This window comes from Cannabis sativa, chromosome 2, assembly GCF_029168945.1.
Source record: "Cannabis sativa cultivar Pink pepper isolate KNU-18-1 chromosome 2, ASM2916894v1, whole genome shotgun sequence".
Lineage (NCBI taxonomy): Eukaryota > Viridiplantae > Streptophyta > Magnoliopsida > Rosales > Cannabaceae > Cannabis > Cannabis sativa.
The window spans coordinates 43701779-43725503 of record NC_083602.1 but is presented as its reverse complement, the minus strand read 5'-3'; positions in this window follow the sequence as shown (position 1 = coordinate 43725503).

The window sequence follows — 23725 nt, the reverse complement described above, 5'->3', positions numbered from 1 at the left end:
ATATACTTGCCAAACTTGCAACTGATCTTGAGATCATTCAACACGGAGTAGTCTCGATTTGTCACCTAGAAAAGCCAAGCATTGTGGTCCAGGGGTAATTTCCATTGTCGAAAATTCTCATTCTTGGATGGCACCCATTTACAACTTTTTGAGTTCAGGAGAGCTTCCCACAAATAAAGCCACCTCCAGGAAATTCTAGTATTAGGCTCCCCGTTATGTTATTATGGATGGGACACTCTACTGTTGAGGACTGCCAATGCCATATATGAGATACATTGCAGGAACCAAAATCAGCATTGTAATCCACGAGGTTTATGGTGGCTTCTGTGGAGATCACACATCTAGTCCTAGCTTGTCAAAAAAAAATCCTTCGCTAAAGGTATTTTTTCCCACAATGAAGAAGGATTGCGTAGACTATGTCCAAAAATGTGAACAATGCCAAAGGTACGCTAAGGTTCCACGTGTAGTGCCAACTAAAATCACACTCATGAGTAACTCATGGCTTTTTGTAGTTTGGGGTATTAATTTAGTAGGATCCCTCCCCACAGGAAAAAAGGAGTCAAATACGAGATAGTCACGGTTGATTAATTTACTAAGTGGGTTGAGGCAGAGCCAATGAACATTGTCACCTCAAAAAAGGCCCTAGACTTTGTTATCAAGAACACTGTGTTTCGTTTTGGGCTTCTATACAAGATTGTTTCCGATAACAAGAAACAATTTAACAACGAACACTTCACCAAATTTTGTGCTCAACATAGAATCGTGAAAAGTTTCTTAGTTGTAGCCCGACCACAGGCCAATGGACAATTAGAAGTCGTAAACACACTTAGAAAAAAAAACATTGAAGAAGAAACTCTAGGCATCCAAAGCTCACTGGCTGGAAGAGCTTATGTGAGTTCTCTGGGCCTATAGGACCATAGAGAGAACTTCAATGGGACACACACCATATGCGATGACTTACGGTGTGAAATAGTAATCCTAGTAGAGGCCACAATCCCCTCTCATCGATGAGATACTTACAACCCTTCCCGAAACCACTCCCTGCTCTAGGAAACGTTAGACCTAATCGAGGAGCTCCAGGAACAGTCACAGGTCCAACTCAAAATGTACCATGGCAAGATCGCACGACACTTTAACTCCAAAGTCAAGAATCGTACATTTGATGTTGGAGACCTCGTCTGAGAAGAGTATTCCCAGCTTCACAAGAACTGGGAGTGGGGGTACTCGGGCCAAATTGGGAAGGCCCGTATGAGATACTTCAGCAAGTGGACCAAGGAACTTTTTAAATTAAGAGGATGGATGGATTGAGGGTCCCTAATGCCTAGAATGCAGACCACTTACGTCGGTACTACCAATAGGCTGAGGTGACCAAGCCTTGATGTGCCTCTTTAGTTTCTTGTAAATTTTTGAACAATTTTCTTCTTAATATAAGCCTACAGGTACAATGAAATGAAAATAGAAGAAGTTTGCACTTAAAACTTACCTTTTTTTTTTCTTAAACCGCAAGATATGTTTTAAATAAGTGATTGGGAATTCAGAGACGTCTAAACTTCCCATCTCACTTGGGGGGTACCATGCCAAGTGTCACGGGCCGACTATTTGGACACTCCCAAGTAGGCAGAACATGCAGCACTTGCTGGCACACCGAGCTAGCAAGTCAGCCTAAACGCGCCTGCAGGCAAACAAGTTCAAAGGTTAGGCACAATACATGTCTCGCACATGTTGAGTGCAAACAAGAAGCATGAGCAAGCAAACACACATCGTCCCCACGGACCACTCTCACACAACCCACAAGTAAACATATAGACAAATGGCATGCAATGACCCAACTAAGGCAACAAACATGCATCACAAAGGCAACATTGAAGCATACACAAGAAGTATAGATAAACATCGTTTTATTATTATACGGCCTTGATAGGGCAAGGGAGTACATAGCTGGGCCCTTTCATGCTAGTGACAAGGTGCTTGATAAGTCACCAGGTCACCCCCCCTAAAGAGCTTAATGGGATTTTAAGGGATGTCCAAGAACATATATGATTATAGCTCTCTATACATATTTGAATAGAAATTCAAAAGAAAGAAAGCTAATAAACAAAAATCTCCCCACCCCAATGAGGTGCTTGGTGCAAGACATGAATGATGATCAAGCACCAAGGCATGCTCATGTTACAAAATGGCCCCATTGTGGGTGTGCCATGGGGCAGCATGCCACATTCTCCCCCACTTAATTGTTCGGCGTCCTCGACAAACCTGCTGCATGATCTTCAGTCTTCTGCATAAACTCTTGCAAGTCCTCTGCCTTCTCCGAGCTGATCTCGTCATCAGTGAGGCCCTTCCATTTGACCAGGTACTCTTTTCTCTTCTTTCTCTTCACATGAACAGTTCTTTCGGCAAGGATATCTTCTAGTTTTATGCTGCTGCATCGTTGAATCTTGATGTTGTCCTTGGTAGATTGGTTTTGCGCTGGATCCTCTAGATCTTCTTGATATGACTTGAGGTTGTTGACGTGAAGGACCGGGTGTATCTTCATCCTAGAAGGTAGTTCAACTTTGTATGATGCTAGGCCAACTTTTGAGATGACTGGAATAGGGCCCTCATATTTGCGCACGAGTCTGATGTCCTTGTCCCCTCAGAATCTCAAATGTTCTGGCCGCAGTTTGATCAAAACTAAGTCACCTGCTTTGAACTTCAGCGGTTGGCATTTTTGATCTGCCCACTTCTTCATTCTTCGTGAGGCTTTCTCTAAGTATGCTTGGGTAATCTCTGTATTCTTCTTCCAGTCTTTTGTAAAATTGAAGGCCCTTAGATTTTGTCTGTGGTATTCATCCACTGTGCGGGGTAACAGTGGTTGCTATTCATTCACAACTTTAAAAGGGCTCTTATTTGATGAAGAACTCTTATGAGAGTTGAAATAAAATTGAGCTACGTCTAGTAGTTGCGGCCAATTCTTCTGGTTGGCATTGATAAAGTGCCGTAAATACTCCTCCAACATCCCGTTGAATCTTTCTGTCTGCCCATCTATCTGTGGATGGTAGCTCGAGGAGATGTTCATTTGTGACCCAAGAAGCTTAAATAGTTCAAACTAGAAGGTCCCCGTGAATTTTCAATCTCAGTCACTTACTATATTTTTGGGGTACTCCCCAGTACTTTACTATATGCCTAAAGAAAAGTTGAGCTGTCTCTTCTGTCGGACACTACTTCGACACTGGGATGAAGGTTGCATACTTTGAAAATCTGTCCACGATCACCAAGATCCAATTCAAGTCTCCAGTCTTCGGCAGACTTGTAATGAAATCAAGCGAGACACTCTCCCATGGTCTGCTTGGGACCAACAAAGGCTCTAACAACCCTGGCATCTTGTGCCTCTCCACTTTGTCTTGTTGGCAGACAAGACAGGTCCTTGAGTAGTCCACCACATCCTCCCGAATCTGTGGCCAATAGTACCCATGCTTTAAAAGGGCATGTGTCCTATGCGACCCTTGATGACCCGCCCACAACGTGTCATGACACTCACTCAGCAGCATCCTCCTCAAATCACCTGCCTTCGAAACAAACAAATGCCCACCTTTGGTCCACAAGAGGTCATCCTCTACCCAAAACTGGGTTGTCTTTCCTTTTCTTGCGAGAGCCATGATGTTCTTTGCGAGTGGGTCCTTCTCCAGGTTCTCCTTGATGCGCTCCTTTATTGGTGTATCCACTTGGCTAGCTGACATACCCGCTAATACCTTTAGAGCCGCCAACTCTGCTTCACGGCTAAGGGCATCAGTTGCCTGATTGAAACGTCCTGCCTTGTGCTCAAAGTAGAAGTCAAATTCTGCCAAGAATTCCTGCCATCAGGCTTGCTTGGGGGTTATTTTTGGCTACGTGAAGAAGTGACTAACAGCAGTATTGTCTGTCTTCACTACAAACTTCAACCCCAACAAGTAGTGCCTCCACGTCCGCAAACAATGAATAACTGCTAGGAGCTCTTTCTCCTGCACCGTATACTTCCTTTCTGCCTCGGAAAGTTTGCAGCTCTCAAATGCCACAGGGTGGCCCTCCTGCATGAGTACCCCTCCCAAAGCATAATCTGACGCATCTGTCTTTACTTCAAAGGGTTTGCATACATCTGGCAGGGCTAATACATGATCTTCAATCATGGCTTCTTTCAGACTTCGAAATGCTTCTTCGCACTTATCAGACCACGTCCATATAACACCCTTCTTCAACAACTCTGTCAAGGGTGTCGCTCTTCTCGAATAACCCTCTACAAATCGCCTATAGTAATTGGCTAGACCGAGGAAAGAGCGTAGCTGTTTCACATTGGCTGGCGTCGTCCACTCTTGGATCGCCAGCACCTTTTCCAAATCCATTCGGATCTTCCCGTGTTCTAAGACATGACTCAGGAACTTAATACTTTCTTAAGCAAATGAGCATTTCTCCCGCTTTAAATACAACTGTTCTTTCCTCAACTTCTAAAATACCGTAGCCAAGTGTTCCCAATGCTCTTCTAAAGTGGCATTATAGACTACGATATCATCTAGGTACACCACCACGAACTTATCTAAGTCTTCATGGAAGACTTCATTCATGAGTGTATAGAATGTGGCTGGCGCATTTATCAACCCAAATGGCATGACGCAAAACTCAAATGCCCCATATCGAGTAACACAAGTTGTCTTTGGTTTATCCCCTTCAGCAATCTGAACTTGATAGTAGCCTGATCTCAAGTCCAACTTCATGAAGTATTTTGCCCCACTTAGCTTGTCAGACAAATCAGCGATCAAGGGAATGGGGTATCGGTTGCGCATAGTCACTTTGTAAAGGGTGCGATAGTCTATGCACAGTCTCAAGGTCCCGTCTTTCTTCTTCTGAAACAACACGAGGGCACCAAATGGTGCCTTTGATGGCTTGATGAATCCTGCCTCCAACATCTCCATTAGCTGCCTCTTCAACTCCTTAAGTTCTGGGGGAAACGATCGATATGCTGCTTTAGTTGGGGCATTTGCACCCGGCACCAGCTCTATTTTGTGATCAACTCCCTTCCTGGGAGGCAGTCTCTTCAAGAGTTTATCCGACATCACATCTTTGAATTCTCTAACACCTGCTCAATTTCAGGTGGAGTGGACTCTTCCACTTTTGCATTGTACACGGCGGGAGCAATGACAAATGTTGGCCTCTTCTTCTACAGACCCCTCTTCTATTGCAAGGCCGATATAAGCTTGAATTTGGAGGCTGTCTCACTTTAGCAAGAACCATTGAAGGATTCTCGCCCATGATAAGTAGATTCCTATCGCTGGAATTGGAATGGCCCCATTCTCTGCTAGAAACTCCATTCCTAATACCACATCAAAGTCATCCATGCGAACAACTGCAAGATCAAGTTGCCCGTCCCATCCATCGATCTTGACATTCACTTTCTTGGCCACTCCAATCGTGGCCATGGCCTTCGAATTGACTGCTTTCATGCGACCCATATATTTTTCCAGTTTTAGGCCCACCTTCTTGGCTTCGATTTCATAAATGAAGTTGTGTGTTGTGCCAGTGTCAATCAACACGCTCTTGGTCTACTTTCCATTTAAAGTGTCCTCCATAAACATTAGTCCCTTCCCAAGGGTTTTCTTACCTCCCATGCCATGCTTCTTGAGAGCATTCAACAATCAAACGACGCTCATGTGCGCGAAGTGTTCATCTTCATCATCTTCCCCACATCCTTGCTCCTCTTCAGCAATGGATGCCTTTATGGCACTCAACTTGGGCTGGTATGGGCAAGCAGCCGTCCTATGTGGGCCTTGACAAACCCAACATTTAAGGGGCTTCTTCCCTGTTGCAGCATCACTCTTAGAGGAGGAGCTAGATTCAGGAGTCCTCTTGTCTCCTCCCCCACTTTTACTCGGCCTCTAATTCCCCGAATTCTTACTCCCAGCATTGTTGGAGCTGGTCTGGGGATTCGTCTTCTTCTCTTGCAAATTCTCAGAGGTGTAATCAGTCAACCGCTTAGCTGCGGCTTGAGCAGTGGCGAGGTCTGACACACACTGCCTTTGTAGCTCTTGTTTAGCCCACAAATTGAGTCCTTCGAGGAAGTAGAAAAGCCTGTCTACTTCATTCATGTCTTTAAAGTCGAGCATCAATTCAGAGAACTTCTTCCCATAATCTCGGACTATCCCAACTTGCTTTAACTCTCTCAGCTGGCGTCGGGCTAAGTACGCGACATTTTCTGCCAAGAATGGGCATTCAATTCTTTCTTGAGGTCTTCCCATGTCTCAATTGTGCACTTTCCACTTTGAATGTCTTCGTACTTCGTCCTCCACCACAACTTGGCATCCCCAGACAAATACATGGTAGTTGTTGCTACCTTTGCTTCTTCAGAGTCAATCCGCACGACCCTAAAGTATTGCTCCACGTCAAATAGAAAGTTTTGGAGCTCCTTCGCATCCCTCACCCCTCCATAGCATTTGGGCTTAGGTGCTCTCGGGCAGCCATACTCCATACCTCCGTGCCCTCTAGTATTTGCACGCTTAGTTGCTATCATGGTAAGATTTAGCTTAGTTGACATTCCTGCTAACTCTTCCTGAAGGGCTGTGACAGACACATGACATTCCTCTATCGTATCATTGAGGGAGTTTTGTAATGCAGCCTGTCCATTTTGTAGCTCAGTGATAGCAAACCACATTCCTGGATGGTCTGAACTACATTTTCCCACATCCTCTACATGGTTGCCAGAGTAATAAAAGCTTTAATGCCATTGGCAGGCTTCTGAGTAGCCTCCCCCTTTAGCTTCTCTATGGTTTGTTGGTGGGAAGTACTGGTCACACGGATGGTTGTATAGAAAAATTCTAAGTTATTGTATTTGATTGATAAGTAATCCTTCAATTTTTCTCCTCGTTATTGTCATTATGAAGGCTCTAAATGACTAGGTCTTTCTTACGACCTTCCTCTTTTATGGAGTTGGCTTGCTAGATTTGGATTTTTAAGGTCTCGCTCTGGGAGATCAACCTAGCCTTGCACTTATCTTTGTCTTCCTTACTCTGGCAAAGGTCTTCCCTAGTTTTGCAAAGGTCTTCACGGAGAGATGTCACGGTTGATTGGATATTCCATTCAGCTTCGGCCTTGTGGTCCTCATAGAGCTTCTAATATTTGGCACTGAGTTCCTTCTCCATCACCATCAATTTGGCGGTACACGCATCCTGGGCATCTTTGACATCCTGGGTAGCCTGGGTCTTATCTTGCTCCACCTCAATGTGCAAAGCTCCATTCTTAGTGACTAATGATTAGTTCTTGGAACGGAGTTTCCCTAGCTCAATAGTCATGGCAGCCACCTCTTTAGACGTCCTCTCCACAATTAAGGCAATCAGATTCAGAGCAGATACTATTAAACAATAGTTCCCAGCCAAAAGACAAACAACATGGGTAATGCTCGAAAACTAGAACTTACTCTTGTTGCATGTTGCTTTGCTACCACAGAAAGGGTGTACGAGTCATGGCTGCTACTAACTGCCCACTTCTCAAAAGTGAGTTCGCTCATACTCGTGCCTACTTGTTCCAGCATCTTTGTAGCGAAAGGTGCCACCTCTCTACCAACCCTATGTACCAAGTTTTGGGTCACTTCCACCAAGTCCAAGATTGAGCCTGATGGCGAAGGCTGACGAATCCCCTCAGGAATCTCAACTGTCTTCACGACAGAGAGCCTGTTGGATCTTTTTTGAAGGACAAATTGCTCTCTCTCATTATGCTTGTTCAAAGTGAGAGTTGTTTCATCCATTTTGGTGAGAACTTTGTGGCTTAGGACGGCTGGTCTCATGGGGAAGGAAAAATCTAGTGGTGGAATCCTACCCAAGGCAATACCTGGCCTAAAAAGTTGGTTGGAAGATGTTGGTTGAGTTTGTGGCAGATTGGGTTGAGAAGGAACAATATGTAGTTGTTGTTGATGCAGAGTTTATTGTTAAGGTGGTGATGGAGTTTGTTGTTGTTGTTGTTGTGGTGGTGGAATTCATTGTTGTTGTTGCGGTGGAATTTGTTGTTGTTGTTGTGAAATTTGTTGTTGTTGTTGTAGTAGTTGTTATTCTTGTTGCAATGGTGGTGGTGTTATAAATAATGGATTAGATGGAGTTGGAGATGAATATTTTGCCTTCTTGGAACTCTAGCTCAGGGAAGAAGTTGACTCTTTGCGCTTAGGCTTCATGGGGGCATCCTTCCTGGGAAGCACAAGCCCATCCGGGCTGTCATTTGAACCTCTCGTATCTGTCAAAATGCTGGAAGTCACTCCCTCCGCCCATGGAGTTTCCTTCAAGGTTTGCTCCCTCAAAGTAGCTGGTACTTTGGACGCCTCCCGAATGGCGGTAGGAGTTTTCTCCCCGCCCCCCAACGAGAGCCAAAGAACCCAGAGCTGTAAAGCTTGCCTTTATGGGAGGAGCAATCTCCCAGACATCCAATGATGAAGAAGTTGAGGCAGGACGTGGCTTTCGGATCCTAGAGGCCCGGTACTTGACCTTACCCTTCCCCTTCTCCTAGGTGTCTCTAGCCTTAGCTGAGGTGGGAGTAATTTTGTTACTCAAGGACTTCAACATCCTAGATTTTGGAGTATCTGCACACATAACCACAATATCAGCTATAAGAAAATACAAGCCAAGTCAAAACTAGTGAAGACATAGTTGTAAAACAACAAAATCAACTAAGAAGGCTTGTGCATGGGTGCAACCATTCAGTTAGCAGCTATAAGGTTTCCCATGAGAAAAAGAAATTATGTTTCCTTATCCAAGGAAGCTGCCATATTCCCTGAAGTTAAGCAATGACATGACCACAAAAGGATCCACCCTAACAGTGTCTGAGAATGCCTCTGGATTACTACTCCTAACAAATTGGTCTACTCTATCTATATAATCTTTGATGGGATATCTATAGCGATCTAAACTCAAAAAATATTTATCGAATCCCCCCTGATCCTCCTAAGAAATGCGGTAGAGGTTGGGGGTATGGAAGACGCGGAAGGGTCTATTACCTCTTCCCGAAGTACTAGTTCCTGGAGTCCCCACGTCTGGGTACACTGCAGCAAATATTTCTAAAATTTCCTCCTCCTTAGAGAAGGGATTTGGGTGGCCGGTCAACCAATCAGGCTCCAGGACTTTATCCTCTTTAGTCGCCTAGGTATGACAACGGCTAAGTCGGTTGCAATGGCTTCTTTCACCTCTTTTGGAGCTTGGCGTTTCCCTCGGAGGTTAACAGGATCAATGTTGTGAAAAATTGTGTACGCAAGTATACGCAATCGTAACAAGTAATAAAGTGATAAATCGAGTATCGTCTCCACAGGGATTGAAAATTAGAAATTAATTTATAAAACTAATTACTCACAAATTGGTTTCAACAAAAATAACATAAAGTGATGAGAATATGTAAAAAATTAACAAACACAAACTATGAAAAAAAACAAGCTAGAATTATTAAATTGGCCTAAAAATGCAAAGTTGATATAATGGTGCTAATGAGTATTGTTGCAAATTGATGGTGTCAACTAGGAATTTAAAATGTCATAATCCTTTTTCTAAAGTATTTATGGTTTGATTCTCTAATTAATTAACATATTCCTGTGCCCAATTAATTTTAAGAATATCAATTTAAGTACAATTCCTTCAAGTCATACATGGTAAATAACATATTCCTATGCCATTTACAAATCACAATTTTCCAAAGTGATATTCATGCATCATTCAAGCAATTCCACTAACCCTATTTTTTCCAAAATTAAGATTAGCTAGTACCTACTAATGGTGATCAAGCAAAAGTAAGCAATTGCACAATAAACACACTTGAATGAACAAAATCAATTCACTAAAACATAGCAACAAAATATCAAATCACAATTTAAGTCAAGAAAATAATTCTAGCAAAAAGAAAATTAACTCATAATAGATAGTGCAAAAATTACAAAATTTAAAAGAAAAGAAAGATAGAAATAAAAACCCATTTAGAGCTTGTCACAAGACTCTAAGTTTCTTCTCCAAATTGCTCTTCTTCTTCCTCTTGATTTTTGCCAATCTCAAAATTAAAAATGCTAAATTAAAACCCTAAATAAAACTATCTCTCTCTTTTCTTTTTCTTTTTCTTCTTTTTCTTCATTTTTCTTATTTTCTTCACTGTCAGCCGCCTCCTCTTTTTGTATGTATCACCCTCACTGCCTTCTTTTTTCAAACAATATGCATAGCATATATATATACCCAATGCATACCAAAGCCTTTAAGTAGTCACACCTGGCCCAATTTCCTTATCTCCTCCTTGCTTTCTTTTATCTTTTTAAATGGATGGGCCCATATCTCATTCTTTTGTACAATAGCCCAATTAAAGTCATGATAATATTTCTTAATAAATCAAATGGGCTTTTAGTAAATCCATGGATTTTAACATCATTTCTCTTAATTTTGACAATAAGTTCAAAATATACATTTAATCTTTTTACAAAAATACACAACATTAAGAATTACACTTATAAAAAGGGAAACTAAACTAAATTGATAAAATATTATAAAATTTAACCAAAACTAATCTAAAAGGTATTAAAATTAATATTTATTTAAAACTAAACAAAACTAATTAAAATTCACTAAAATAAGCTAAAAATACTTGAGAACAAAGCTACTTTAATGCCCAAAAAGATATAAATAACTCTATTTTCATAGAGTTATCACACCCCAAACTTAAAACTTTGCTTGTCCTCAAGCAAAAAGAAAAATAAAGAAAATAAAACAAGAGGCAATATGACACTAAAATTGGTGATCTCCACATTTCCTTAAAGGTTGATTAATGAACATAGCTTAGAGAAAAATAAAAAGATTGTCCAGTGATTGTGAAAAATTCAAGCACAAGTTTTATTCCAATTTTGATTACTCCAAGTGTGTGTGTGTGAAATGCCTTTTATCAAAATATTACTTGCAATTTAGATCAATTTATGTAAATATGAATTAAGCACAAAATCTCTAAAGTGACAAAGTCTCATAGGTTTATTTTTCATCTCTCTCTCCACTAATGTAGACAAACACAAACCAAAGATCAAAAGGACTTTTTCAAGCTTGTAATGTAAGGCTTAGGTGAAGGTGGTTAAGAGAAGTCATTTTTGGCTCAAATCACCTAAAAACACCTTAATTTTTTTAAGACCAAAACGAGACCTCACACTTACTTCCTCAAAGAATATCCCACAAAAAATTTGAGTATTAATATTGCCATTATTTATTGCCCCAAAATTTTCCAAAATAATGTGCTCCCAGGAGTTATAGCAATGCTTTAGCATAGCATTTTTTCCTGTGTCTCTGCTCCAGAATGCTGAAGCAATGCTATAACACCTGGGACTTCAAGCTTCTAAAAAAAATCTTGCTCTTTTTGTTTTTTTTTTTTTTTTTTTTTTTGCAAGGGGTGGCACACCCCAAACTTAATTTTAAACACACTTTTTTTTGCAAGGGGTGGCACACCCCAAACTTAATTTTAAACATTTTTTTTTTTTTTTGAATAACTAACAATACAAATATAATAATGGCAATATACACAAAATATGGTAATTCTCCCCCAACTTAAAATTCAACATTGTCCCCAATGGTGAGAATAATAAAGTACCACAATGAAAACACTCACCCAATTACCACGCTACAAAAATTGCACCCCTCCCATCCCCTTCATGACACAACAAACAAAATCTTGGAATAATAAGGTGCTCAAAGGGTATATGGTGAGAAGATTTGTATTTAGCTAGGCTTACATGTGGTAAAAAAAAAAAAAAAAAAAAAAAATAAAGGGATTCAATTATGCTCAAAGAGGGTGACTAGGGATAAAATAATACTATGGTTAGCTCGAAAGGCTCAAACGGTCCAAAAATGGCCTAAATCATGTCTTTGGTTAAGCATTGTCTAGGATTTCGCCTCAAGAGAGAATCAAACAAAATTCTAAGACTTGTGAGATCACAAAATCATATATTTACACAAACTTTCACCAAATCACACACAATAAAATGATTAAGGCATTCGTGCTCAAAATTAGACATATCTCAATCAAAATGAAACTAGCACAAGAATTAGTCACAAGCTCAAACAATATTTACATTTTTCAACAAGCTATGCACCCTATCAATCATGTATTAGAATGTGGAAATTCACCAAACCAAAGCACATATGCCTAAAAAAAAAAAATTCAAACAAGCAAAATAAAAGAAAAGAAAAGAAAAAAAAATATATATATATATATATATTTAGTTTCCCAAAACATGTTAAGCACAAAATTCTCAAATATGTGTGAGCAAGTTTAAAAATAAATAAAGAAGAGTTAAAGAAGAACTCCCCTAGTCAATGATGTGCAAACTTGCTTGTGTCAACCTCCATAAGTGCGTCCAATTCCATTTGACTTTATACTTGCACCTACAAGAGAGAAAGAGAAAATAAAGAGAGAGAGAAAAAAAAAAAAAAAAAAACTACAATGCACTTGTCAAAATCATTTAACATTGCATATTTATTGAATTTAAAACAAAACAAAGACAAAGTTTAGAACGCTCGGGTTGCCTCCCAAGAAGCGCTTGATTTAAAGTCGTCGGCTTGACTTTTTGAGAAGCACTCATCAAAGAGCGGCTTCCGCCCATAGAGAGTGGCATATGCCCTCACAAATGGGTCTTTGTCATGAACGCCCTCAAGCTTGGCGAGATATTGAATTGATGAGCGCAAATGTTCAACTTTTCTTGAATTCGATGAATGCACATGATGGATGCCAAGGTACCATGCCAATGGTGGAGGAGGAGGTAATGGCCAAAAAGGATCCTCATAAACATAGTATTCCATTACCATGGGCTCTTGGACTTGAGGAATGCAAAAATGCTCTTGCTGAATTTTTTCAAAAACTAGGCAGTTTTGCTGTGATAATGCTACAGCATTATGAGCAGCAATAAATGTTGACCAACTTGGAATGCTTGCTTCCTTATCTTTTTTTTCACTACTTTGGATTGAAGTGAGCTCTTGTAATTGCTCAAAATTTTCCCCAAGTATCTCCAACTCATTACCATTCCTCAAAATGACATTTTCACTTTCTTCTTTCTCCCTTGAATTTTCCATATCAATACCCAAAGTTTCATGGGATTTATCATGCAACTCATTCACCAAAAGCTCAAATTGGTTCTCCAATTTCCTCAAGGATGAAGCTTGGCCTTGAATTAAGGCATCATTTTTAGCCATGAACTCCATCATCAACACTTCAAGTGAGCTTGATTGAGCCATTTGATGAAGATCTTCTTCTATGTTGAACTTTTGTAAATTTTCTAAAATCTCATCATTTGGTCCTTGAGTGTAAGTGTCCAAATTTGGCTCCAAATTGTTGTAATTGTCCTCCCAAACATGGTCATTGTTTGGACAATTACAACACCACTCATTGTACTCCGCCATGTCTTCCAACATCCAATAGGCTTCATCAATTGATAGTTGGTAGAAATTGGTGGTACCATTTCCTCTTTCTACCCATTTTCGTGTGCTTGGATTCAACCCATTTAGGAAGATTTCTAGTTGACACTCTTTGGACAACCCATGATATGGAAACCTCATTAGAAGTGTCTTGTATCTCCACCATGCTTCATACAAGAACTCCAAGTCATGTTGAACAAAATTCATAAGGACTTGTCGATGAGACATCCCAAGTACCTTGAAAAAGGAACCAAGACAAACAAACAAAGCGTAAAATAGAACAAGGAAAATAAAATGAAACAAATGAAAAACTAAAAAAAACCAAATTGATAGTAATTAAGTTCCACAAACAAAATTTCACTAAATCAATCCCCGGCAACGGCGCCAAAAACTTGTTGTGAAAAATTGTGTACGCAAGTATACGCAATCGTAACAAGTAATAAAGTGATAAATCGAGTATCGTCTCCACAGGGATTGAAAATTAGAAATTAATTTATAAAACTAATTACTCACAAATTGGTTTCAACAAAAATAACATAAAGTGATGAGAATATGTAAAAAATTAACAAACACAAACTATGAAAAAAAACAAGCTAGAATTATTAAATTGGCCTAAAAATGCAAAGTTGATATAATGGTGCTAATGAGTATTGTTGCAAATTGATGGTGTCAACTAGGAATTTAAAATGTCATAATCCTTTTTCTAAAGTATTTATGGTTTGATTCTCTAATTAATTAACATATTCCTGTGCCCAATTAATTTTAAGAATATCAATTTAAGTACAATTCCTTCAAGTCATACATGGTAAATAACATATTCCTATGCCATTTACAAATCACAATTTTCCAAAGTGATATTCATGCATCATTCAAGCAATTCCACTAACCCTATTTTTTCCAAAATTAAGATTAGCTAGTACCTACTAATGGTGATCAAGCAAAAGTAAGCAATTGCACAATAAACACACTTGAATGAACAAAATCAATTCACTAAAACATAGCAACAAAATATCAAATCACAATTTAAGTCAAGAAAATAATTCTAGCAAAAAGAAAATTAACTCATAATAGATAGTGCAAAAATTACAAAATTTAAAAGAAAAAAAAGATAGAAATAAAAACCCATTTAGAGCTTGTCACAAGACTCTAAGTTTCTTCTCCAAATTGCTCTTCTTCTTCCTCTTGATTTTTGCCAATCTCAAAATTAAAAATGCTAAATTAAAACCCTAAATAAAACTATCTCTCTCTTTTCTTTTTCTTTTTCTTCTTTTTCTTCATTTTTCTTCTTTTCTTCACTGTCAGCCTGTCAGCCGTCTCCTCTTTTTGTAATTCCCTTCACCTCTTTTTTTTGAGTATATATAACAATATATAAACTCTTCCAAATTCATGCCAAGCAAAACCCTTCTCACTTGGCCCATTATCTCTTTTCACCTTTTATACATTTTTTTTTTAACAAAAAGGCCTAATAAAGAAAAAAAAACACATTAATCACCTGGGCTTCAATTAGTTTATGGACTTTAATATCATTTTTTTTTTCAATTTTAACAATAAGCCCAAAATATACATTTAATCTTTTTTTATAAAAATACACAACATTGAGATTAATACTTACAAAAATGGGAAACTAAATAAAACTGATAAAATATTACAAAATTTAACTAAAACTAATCTAAAAATGTTAAAATTAATATTTATTTAAAACTAAATAAAAATCACTAAAATAAACTAAAAATACTTGAGAACAAAGCTAATTTAATGCCCAAAAAGATATAAATAACTCTATTTTCATAGAGTTATCAATCAATGTTCTGAAAATTTTCAATGATGCTAGACCTACGAAGTAATTCAGTTGTGATCCATCCCTCGACCCTTAATTGCTCCTCATTGAAGGCCCCATACTGAGCCACTTTGTTGACTACCTCTGCAGTTTTGATGCTCTGAGATGGAAGTCCTCGCAAAAGTCAAAAAATTTACAAGAAAAACCATCAGTAAATCAGCCAATACAAAGAAAATCTAAGAAATAAGAAATTACGGTTGTGAGTCGACAATACCTGGCACTGGAAGTTCAGCTAGAGTGAAGGTACCCTTTTCACGGGGAACCCGGAGGAGAAGAACCAATACTCACGAAGGTCGTGGGTACGATTAGTGTGGCGAATTGGACAATATGAATTAGGATGCTTGTCCTGCTTGAAGAAGTCTAGCTTCTTTTGGTTAGTCCTCATAGGGTTAGCCTTTACACTATAAAAGTAAAAGATCTCCTCCGAGGAAGGTACCTCCAACTTGTTCATCTTGCAAAAGACATACCACCCACCCAGGAGCTTGTACGATGAGGGGATTAACTGGAAAGAGTCTATCCCAATCTTAGCCATTAATTTCACAAAATAGGCCCTTAATGGAAGATGTGCTCCATTGGAAATGTGGGACCAACTCCAGGCACTGAATCCCTCCACACTAGTGGACGTAGACTCTCCCGTGGCAGATAACCTGTGCCATACTAATCCTGGAATATTGCAAAGACCAACGTGATCAGCATATGTTGTCAACATTCCATAAGAACAGAAACAATTGGCCTTCTAGTCCATCTTCCAAATAGTCATTGAAAGCATGTGCAGTAGGGGGTCCTAGCCCTCCATTTTCCTTTGGCTTTCACGGAGGGTCCTTCCTCTGTGATGGGTTCATCCTTTAGGACAATCTCAAGAATTTTCCCTTGTTGGGGCACTTCAGTAGGAACCATAGCTTGGGTTCCTTCCGTGATTGCTTCCCCTACGAGGCCAACAGGTGCACCTTTAGTGGTTCCCACAGTGCCCAATTAAAAATCCTAGTTCAGGTCCATCTCTACCAACACAAAAACAAAGAGAAACCAAGCTTTTTGAAGCGACCAACTAATAACACATAACAAAAAATCGCCAGATTTTTATTCCAATCAACAAATCCCTAAGGTCTATATACATGCACCTATAAACCTCAAATAACCAGAAATGACAGTTCTAGCCTCCTTTTTACGGCAAGCCAATTCTCAGAAAGATCTACCCTTAAGCTATGGAAATTTTTCACGAAACCTTTTTCACTATTCAACATATATAAATAGTCCTAATCCTAGCTTGAATAAGAAATTTCTATCCTAGGTACGAAAGAATGAAAGTTCAACCATGAGTTAGAGTACTTACTTGTTGAGTGAAAAAAATATAGGGTGTTGTTGTAGAATCTTGTCTAGAGCTTTCGAACCCAGTTGATTAAACTATCACAACAAGTCTGGAAGTCGAAACCTTTGTTTGGTAGAGATTCAGGTGATCGATGTGAAGGGGTTTGATGTCTGGAAAAAGCCTCATGTGGAGAATTAGCAGTTGTTGAATCAAATGCTCACACTTCTCTTGCATTCACCGACGAAGGAAAAATGAGAGAGAAAAATTGAAGGGAGACTTTGAAGTTCGTTAAAGGTGTGGAAAAAGTGGAAAAGAGCCTTCGATGTCAATTTATACTTCGAAAAGATGGTAGGCCTCTTTCAAAATCAACGGTCTGGATCTCCCACACAATCATCTCATTTGATCCAACGGCTGGGGAGTTGAAAGGGTTGAAAAGCATTTCTTTGCCATGATTTTCCTCGAGTCCAACAAGCAATAAAGAAAGGTCTTTTCAAATCACCCTATTGTGAGTTTCACCTTTTTCTAACAAATGTCCCCCAAAACGCACGTAATGAATTGACTAGGGCATTTAATATTCTGCATTATTGCCCTGTCAGAAAGCCCTAACGTTCCATCGACCGTCAATGGATTACAACTCACCAAAAAGATGCATCCACGACTCTAATAGTCAGCACATGTCAAAGATTAGTTCCGGGGAAGAAATTGCAAGCTCCTGAAACTCAAAGAGTCCCAAAAGCTTGGGAGGTAAATATTATTCTTGTTTTTATACCAAAGACATGTGGCATAATTAGAGGCAAAGATGTGTAAACCTCTCGGATTTATATAGATGACCATTAAGGTTCCTCGCAGAGATGCCTTGCTAGTCCGGGAGGGGTTTTATGGATAGTTGATGGGGAGAACCATTCCCAAACCAAGTAACATCTCCGGGACACGGAAGGACCATATTTGTCCCCAACTCCAAGACGTCATGGAACACAGTTTGGCTACTTGACTACCAACTGAAGACTTCTACGAACTGGTCATGGATCTTAGCTACTGCACCAAGGAAAATCGCCATGGCCATTGCATATAAAAATTGACCTACAGACGATTATACATTTTTCTGACACAATATCATATCTTGTCCTCCATGCCAGACCATGGTAGTGCGCGTACGTATCTGAAGACATGCCTTTTGCCCCCACAACTTGTCTAGAGATTAATTTGTAAAGGAAAAACCTTTGAGCAACACGTGTCCCTAATTCAGATAGTATTAGGCATTACCCTTGCACACTGCACGATTAAGAAGGTTCTCCAAGGTCGAACAGTCAAATCTGCAGCTGTATTCTCCAACCCTTGCAACGGGCTGTGGTACGGAACTCTAGGTGGGTAAAGGGAATGCCCTTACCCAGATGTAAGCCTATAAATACTCTCACTTTTTATGTACAAGGGGTGACAAATATTATACTAGCCAAACCTCTGCAAAAATTCCTACAAACTTTCTTCTTCAAGAGAGACAAAAGGAATGCAGAGCTAAGGTTTATACAGTAAATACTTGTATTATCCAAATACAAGGGACAACTGACTCGTAGACTAGGGATTATTAACGCTCAAACCACGTAAAAATCATTTGTCTAATATTTACTATTTTATTTCTTTCTTAAGCTCTGTTTTATTTGTTTCTAAAAATCTCTATAAACAACTATCATATATGAAGAAAAAAAATTAAATTTGTGACAAATAAAAGTGAAGATTAATAGACTTATTTATACGATATAGTACAACACACAAAATGGTTCCTAAACAATGTGGGATTATTTTAAAATATTTATTATTAAAATTTCTTCAGAAAATGAGAAAGACTCACAAATTAGTAAAAATAGAAAGAAAGTGTTGGGTTTTATGCCCTAAATAAAACTCATTTCAATATAATCAGATTTACTTATTAATAAAGATCAGAAATGACATTTAATGTTGCATGGTTCACATGATTTATTTCATGATTATTTACATAATGTATGAATTCTATTAAAGTCCAAAACATATCAATTTGTTAATGATTATAGTGTTGTCAACACAGTGGAATATAATCTTAATTATATGTTCGAAAGTTTATTCCCTGATTTGTCAGTTCACTGGATTTAGACTGGCATGATAATCAGCGATAGGTATTCTTACACCTTGGATAAGTGTTATGTCCTTTCCAGGGCATTGGCAAAGTTTACCAGTATCGGATGTATGGATTATACATTGGAAGGGACCGATATTGAACTTTAATTAGATTTGTTAAAATTTACCTTAATATCTGTTCAATTCAATATCACCTGTTGATCCTAGATCAAATGATCTTAATCCTGATATGGTTAGGTTCGATCTCAAGAATATTATACATGTTTTTTGATTTGTTAGTTAAGCGTACTTTTGGGTCAGGGTGATACGTACATTTTGGGAACATGATAGTATAATTGAGTGGGAGCGCTAACATAAATATGGAATCTATAACTTCTATAGGGATTTAGAAGTGAAACGATGATACCCTTCGAGCTTGGCTAAACAGAGATAAATGGTGGAGATCTCATTTCACTTTGCTGAAATATCATTTATACGGAGCTAAGTGTTTTAAGGATAAATTCTTGATCTGCTTATTGGAAGCTCGGATATATAGACCCATGGTCCCCATACTAGTTGAGACCATACTGCTTGTAAGACTCAGTTAATTGATTTTGATTAATCAATTATAATTCTAAAGTTAGACTATGTCTAGTTTATGAATTTTCACTAAGCAAGGGTTAAATTGTAAAGAAAAGAGATTCTAGGTTTATTTATTAATTAAGAGACTTTATATGTCTAATTAATAAATATATTAAATGACAATATTATTTAATAATTAATTTTTAGTTATTAAATAATTAGAATTGGCAATTAAATGGTTGAATTGGAAAATTGGCGTTTTTGAGAAAATTAGATACATGAATGATAAAACAGCAAAATTGCATAAGTGAGGCCCATTATCCAAAGCCCATGGCCGGCCACACTTATAGGGTTTTATGATTTATTTTTTCATTATTTTAATGTCAAATAATTCTAACTTAAACCTAGGTGGTTACCTATAAATAGATAGTGATGGCTCTCATTCACACTTAATTCTGTCAGATGAAAACTGAGCCTCCTATTCTTTTCTCTATAGGCCGAACCACTTCCCTTCTTCTTTTCTTCTCTAAATTTTGAAATCCTTGAGTGAATGAGTGAGTGCCCACACACATCAAGTGGTATCTCAATCATAGTGTGTAAGACTATGGAAAATCAACCAACAAGAAAGAGATTCAGCATCAAAGGAAGTAGAGAAAGAGATCCAGGTTCAGATATTGATAATGCTCTGCTACAAAAAGGAATCAAGGGCTAGATATCTGAACGGAAGGAGTCATTATATTCTGCTGCACCCAATGTAAGGTTTCCTAAACTTTATATGTGTTTATTTCATGGTTTTAGAATTCATATTAGGATGTTAATGAAACATACTTGTTATAAATTTAGATCCTGGTAAAATATATCTAACAACTAGCCTCAGAGCCATGGTAATGATTTAATTTCATGAAATATGAATTTAAACGATGTTATATGTTGATTTGGATGGTTTCATGTGGTTTATGTGCTTATTTGATGATAGTTTAGAAATCGCAATATATGTTACTGAAATATTTTTTATTTCGATCTGGAATTATTCTTTCTGGAAAGTAGACAAAAAATTAATAAATTTAGGCTTTTACAGAACCTACTTTGGATTTTTTATGAATTAGTTATAATTTTTTGAAGTTGAACGAAAATATCTGAAATCGGGTTGCACACACGCGCGTGCACATAAGGTAACTCAGCATTTCCACGCGGTTTCAGACATCCTGACCGAGGAAACTCGGACACCAGCTGTCTGAAGACGAGTCCTGCCGAGCTCCCTCGGTCAAGTAGGCTGCATGCAGCCTCAAATCTCGGCCATCCTCTTGATTCCGCGGGCGCAGGGGTATGCAATGCATACCCCTGTGCACCAATTTTATTTTCGTCATAACTTTTGATTCAAAAATCGTTTTTCATTGAAACAAAAGCCAAATTTTGGTAGAATTTTGTGTAGAATCTACATTTTCAATTAAAAATCTAATTGTCAGAATAAAATTAATTCTTATTAATTTTTTAATTAATTAAAATTAGTTTCTGATATTAGTAGGCTTTGAATTTTGAAAATTTGATTTCTCACAAAGGAGCCTTATGGTAAATTTTGAAACTTTAGATTATTTTATTTATTTTAATTATAAGATCAGATATTATTTTTTATAAAATTTTTAATGATCTTACTTTGATATTAAAATATTATCTTTTAAAAATAATCTTGTACTAATTTCAAAATTTGCTAACCATTTCATATCTTTTTCAAATTTGTTATTTTCAAAATATATTTTATTAATTAAAATTATAAGATTAGGAATATGTTAGGTTTAACATTTTATCTTATTAGACATTTTTTATTAAAATTATATTTTGGCAAAAATAACATGAAGATTTAAAAAATTGGTTAGTTTAGTTTGAATAGATATTTTAGGGTTTCAAACCATAAATTTTTCAAACTTATTATTTTATTATTTTTTTAAAATATTCTAACCATATAAAATATCTTATTTTTCAATTAGTTTATTTATGTAATATTTAAATTTATTAAATTATAAGACTCAGAATATAATAAAATATCTAAATTTAAAATTCAAGATATTATATTATATTATTTTATTAGAAATTTTAAATAAATTTAAATTTTGAATAAACTTGATATTTGAAAAATTGGTTAGATATTTTTGATTTTTTGTTAGAATTTATAAAATTTAGGAGTTTGTTGAATTTTGAATTTTTTCATATATTCTCTAACAACCTAAATTTGAATTCTAGTTAAGATATTTATTTTAAAATTTTATTTTATTTTAAATTTTAAAATTGAGATATTTTATCTTACTTTCAAGATATTCCAGATCAATTATTGTTTGTATTTATGATTACATTATTATGTACTCAAAATTTTTTTTACAAACCTATTATTTATTTGATCTAAATTGCTATGATTAACTTGTTGACAGATCCAATGATCTGATTTTAATCATAGTCCAATTGTCAATAGATCTTATAAATAATTTGTAACAGGTAAATTTTACAATTTCTTTCATCTGTGTAAACCTAGTAACATGATAGGGCCCATCCAAATCTTTTGACCTGTGTGAGCCTATATGTTTGCTTTTGGGCTTAGATGCATATAGGAAGCCCATTTAAGTTTTACTAAGTAAATAGATTAGGTTGCTAAAATAAATTTTGATATAAGTAAATTTATTTAGGCCCAATTAGATTTGGGCTTATTCAATGAATAACAATTGTTTATTTAAAGGTTAAATTCCTCTCTTTTGGGCCTTGTGTGAGAGTTGGGGGCCAATAGAAGTGGGTACGACATACTGAACCCAACTCCCCCTCACATGAACTACCCCAATTGTGAAGGCCCATTTGCCTTATTTAAATAATTGTATTAGGTTAATTATATTAGTCTAACCTAATTAAAATTGAATTAGCAACATAATTAACTTTTAAAAATATGAAATTTTATTTTTCATTTAATATTTTAAAGTTAATTTTAGAAAAAACACTTAGTAAATGAAATAATTCTAGATAGTTATTTCTAGAACTAGTTATTTTTTCTAATATTTAATTAGGAAAATATCATAGATTGTGAAATTAATTGTTTAATAATTAATTTTGGTACAATCTAAGTTAAGTATATTTTTCCTAGTATTAAAATAGAATTAATAATTAAGTCTCCTCTATAATTAATTATTTATTTCTTGAAATTAATACATTTAATTAAATTGAAAATTTAAATATTTAAGTTGATTTTCATCATGATACTTAAATATTATTATTTTCATGTTATTTAATTAAAATTGAAAATTATTTTAAGTTTGAAATATTATTTCATATAACTTAAATTTGAATAATTTTCAAAATATATTTTATTTTATTTTATTAATCTTTTTCCACAATTTCGAAATTGCATTTCTTAAATGCACAAATTTCGAATTTTATTTGAAAAATAGATTAAAGTTGTAAATTATTTATTTTAATTTTGGACCAACTTAAATCAATAATTTTTTCATTTAATGATTAATTAAAATAAATGAAGTAAAATATATTTAATTAGAAAATGAATTAATTAGTCAATGAAAATGTAGATAGATATTATCTGTTTTTGCTTGAAGTATTTTTCTAGTGTATTTAATTAAATAGAAAATTAATATTTAAGTTGATTTTCATCATGATACTTAAATATTTTAAATTTTTCTTATATATTTAATTAAATATGAAAATTATATTTTTTGTTGTAAATTAATTTTATTAATTAATTTTGGGCTAACATTAAATTAGAATAATTTTTCCATAATTTATTTTTATTTTATTTTAAAGCATTTTTTCGAAAATAGTATTCTTAAATACTTCAATTTTTCGAAACGCAATGTATATTTATAGAAAATTAAATTTGAATTGTAAATTAATTTAAATTAATTTTGTCACAACTTAAATTGAATATTTTTCTAAATATTTATTGAAAATTATTACTAAGATGGAAATAATTCATGCTATTTTCATATCCATCTATGTAAAATTTATAAATATTAAATTAAAATTTATATTTCGAATTTTTCATTCTAAATTGGAAATTTTAATTAAATAAATATATATTTAAAATAAATTGATTAAAATAAATATTAGAAGAAAATACATTGTTTTTAAAATAATGAGCTTTAATATTATTAGGACATTCGATCTCCATTGTTGGTCTTACAATAGTTAAATGTTTTCAATATAACCTCGAGACGCTAGACGTCGTCCCCCTTATGGATGGTTATTCGTTGAACGCATTTAACACCGTAAGATCTCATTTGATAAGTGTTTTGTACGTTTTCGTCTCTATTAGACTCTCCCCTACGATGACTACTTAGAGATAAACTTATAAAACATGAAACAATGGTGGAAGCTCATAAAATGAGAATAACCTTGACTCTCGCCTACCGGGACAACGTTGGATTCTTATTTTGATCGAATAAAAGGTTGGTAGAATGGTTTGCATTTTAGATGAGCTGACAACTCTATTCAATGAATGATACTTTGACTCTGGCCTACCGG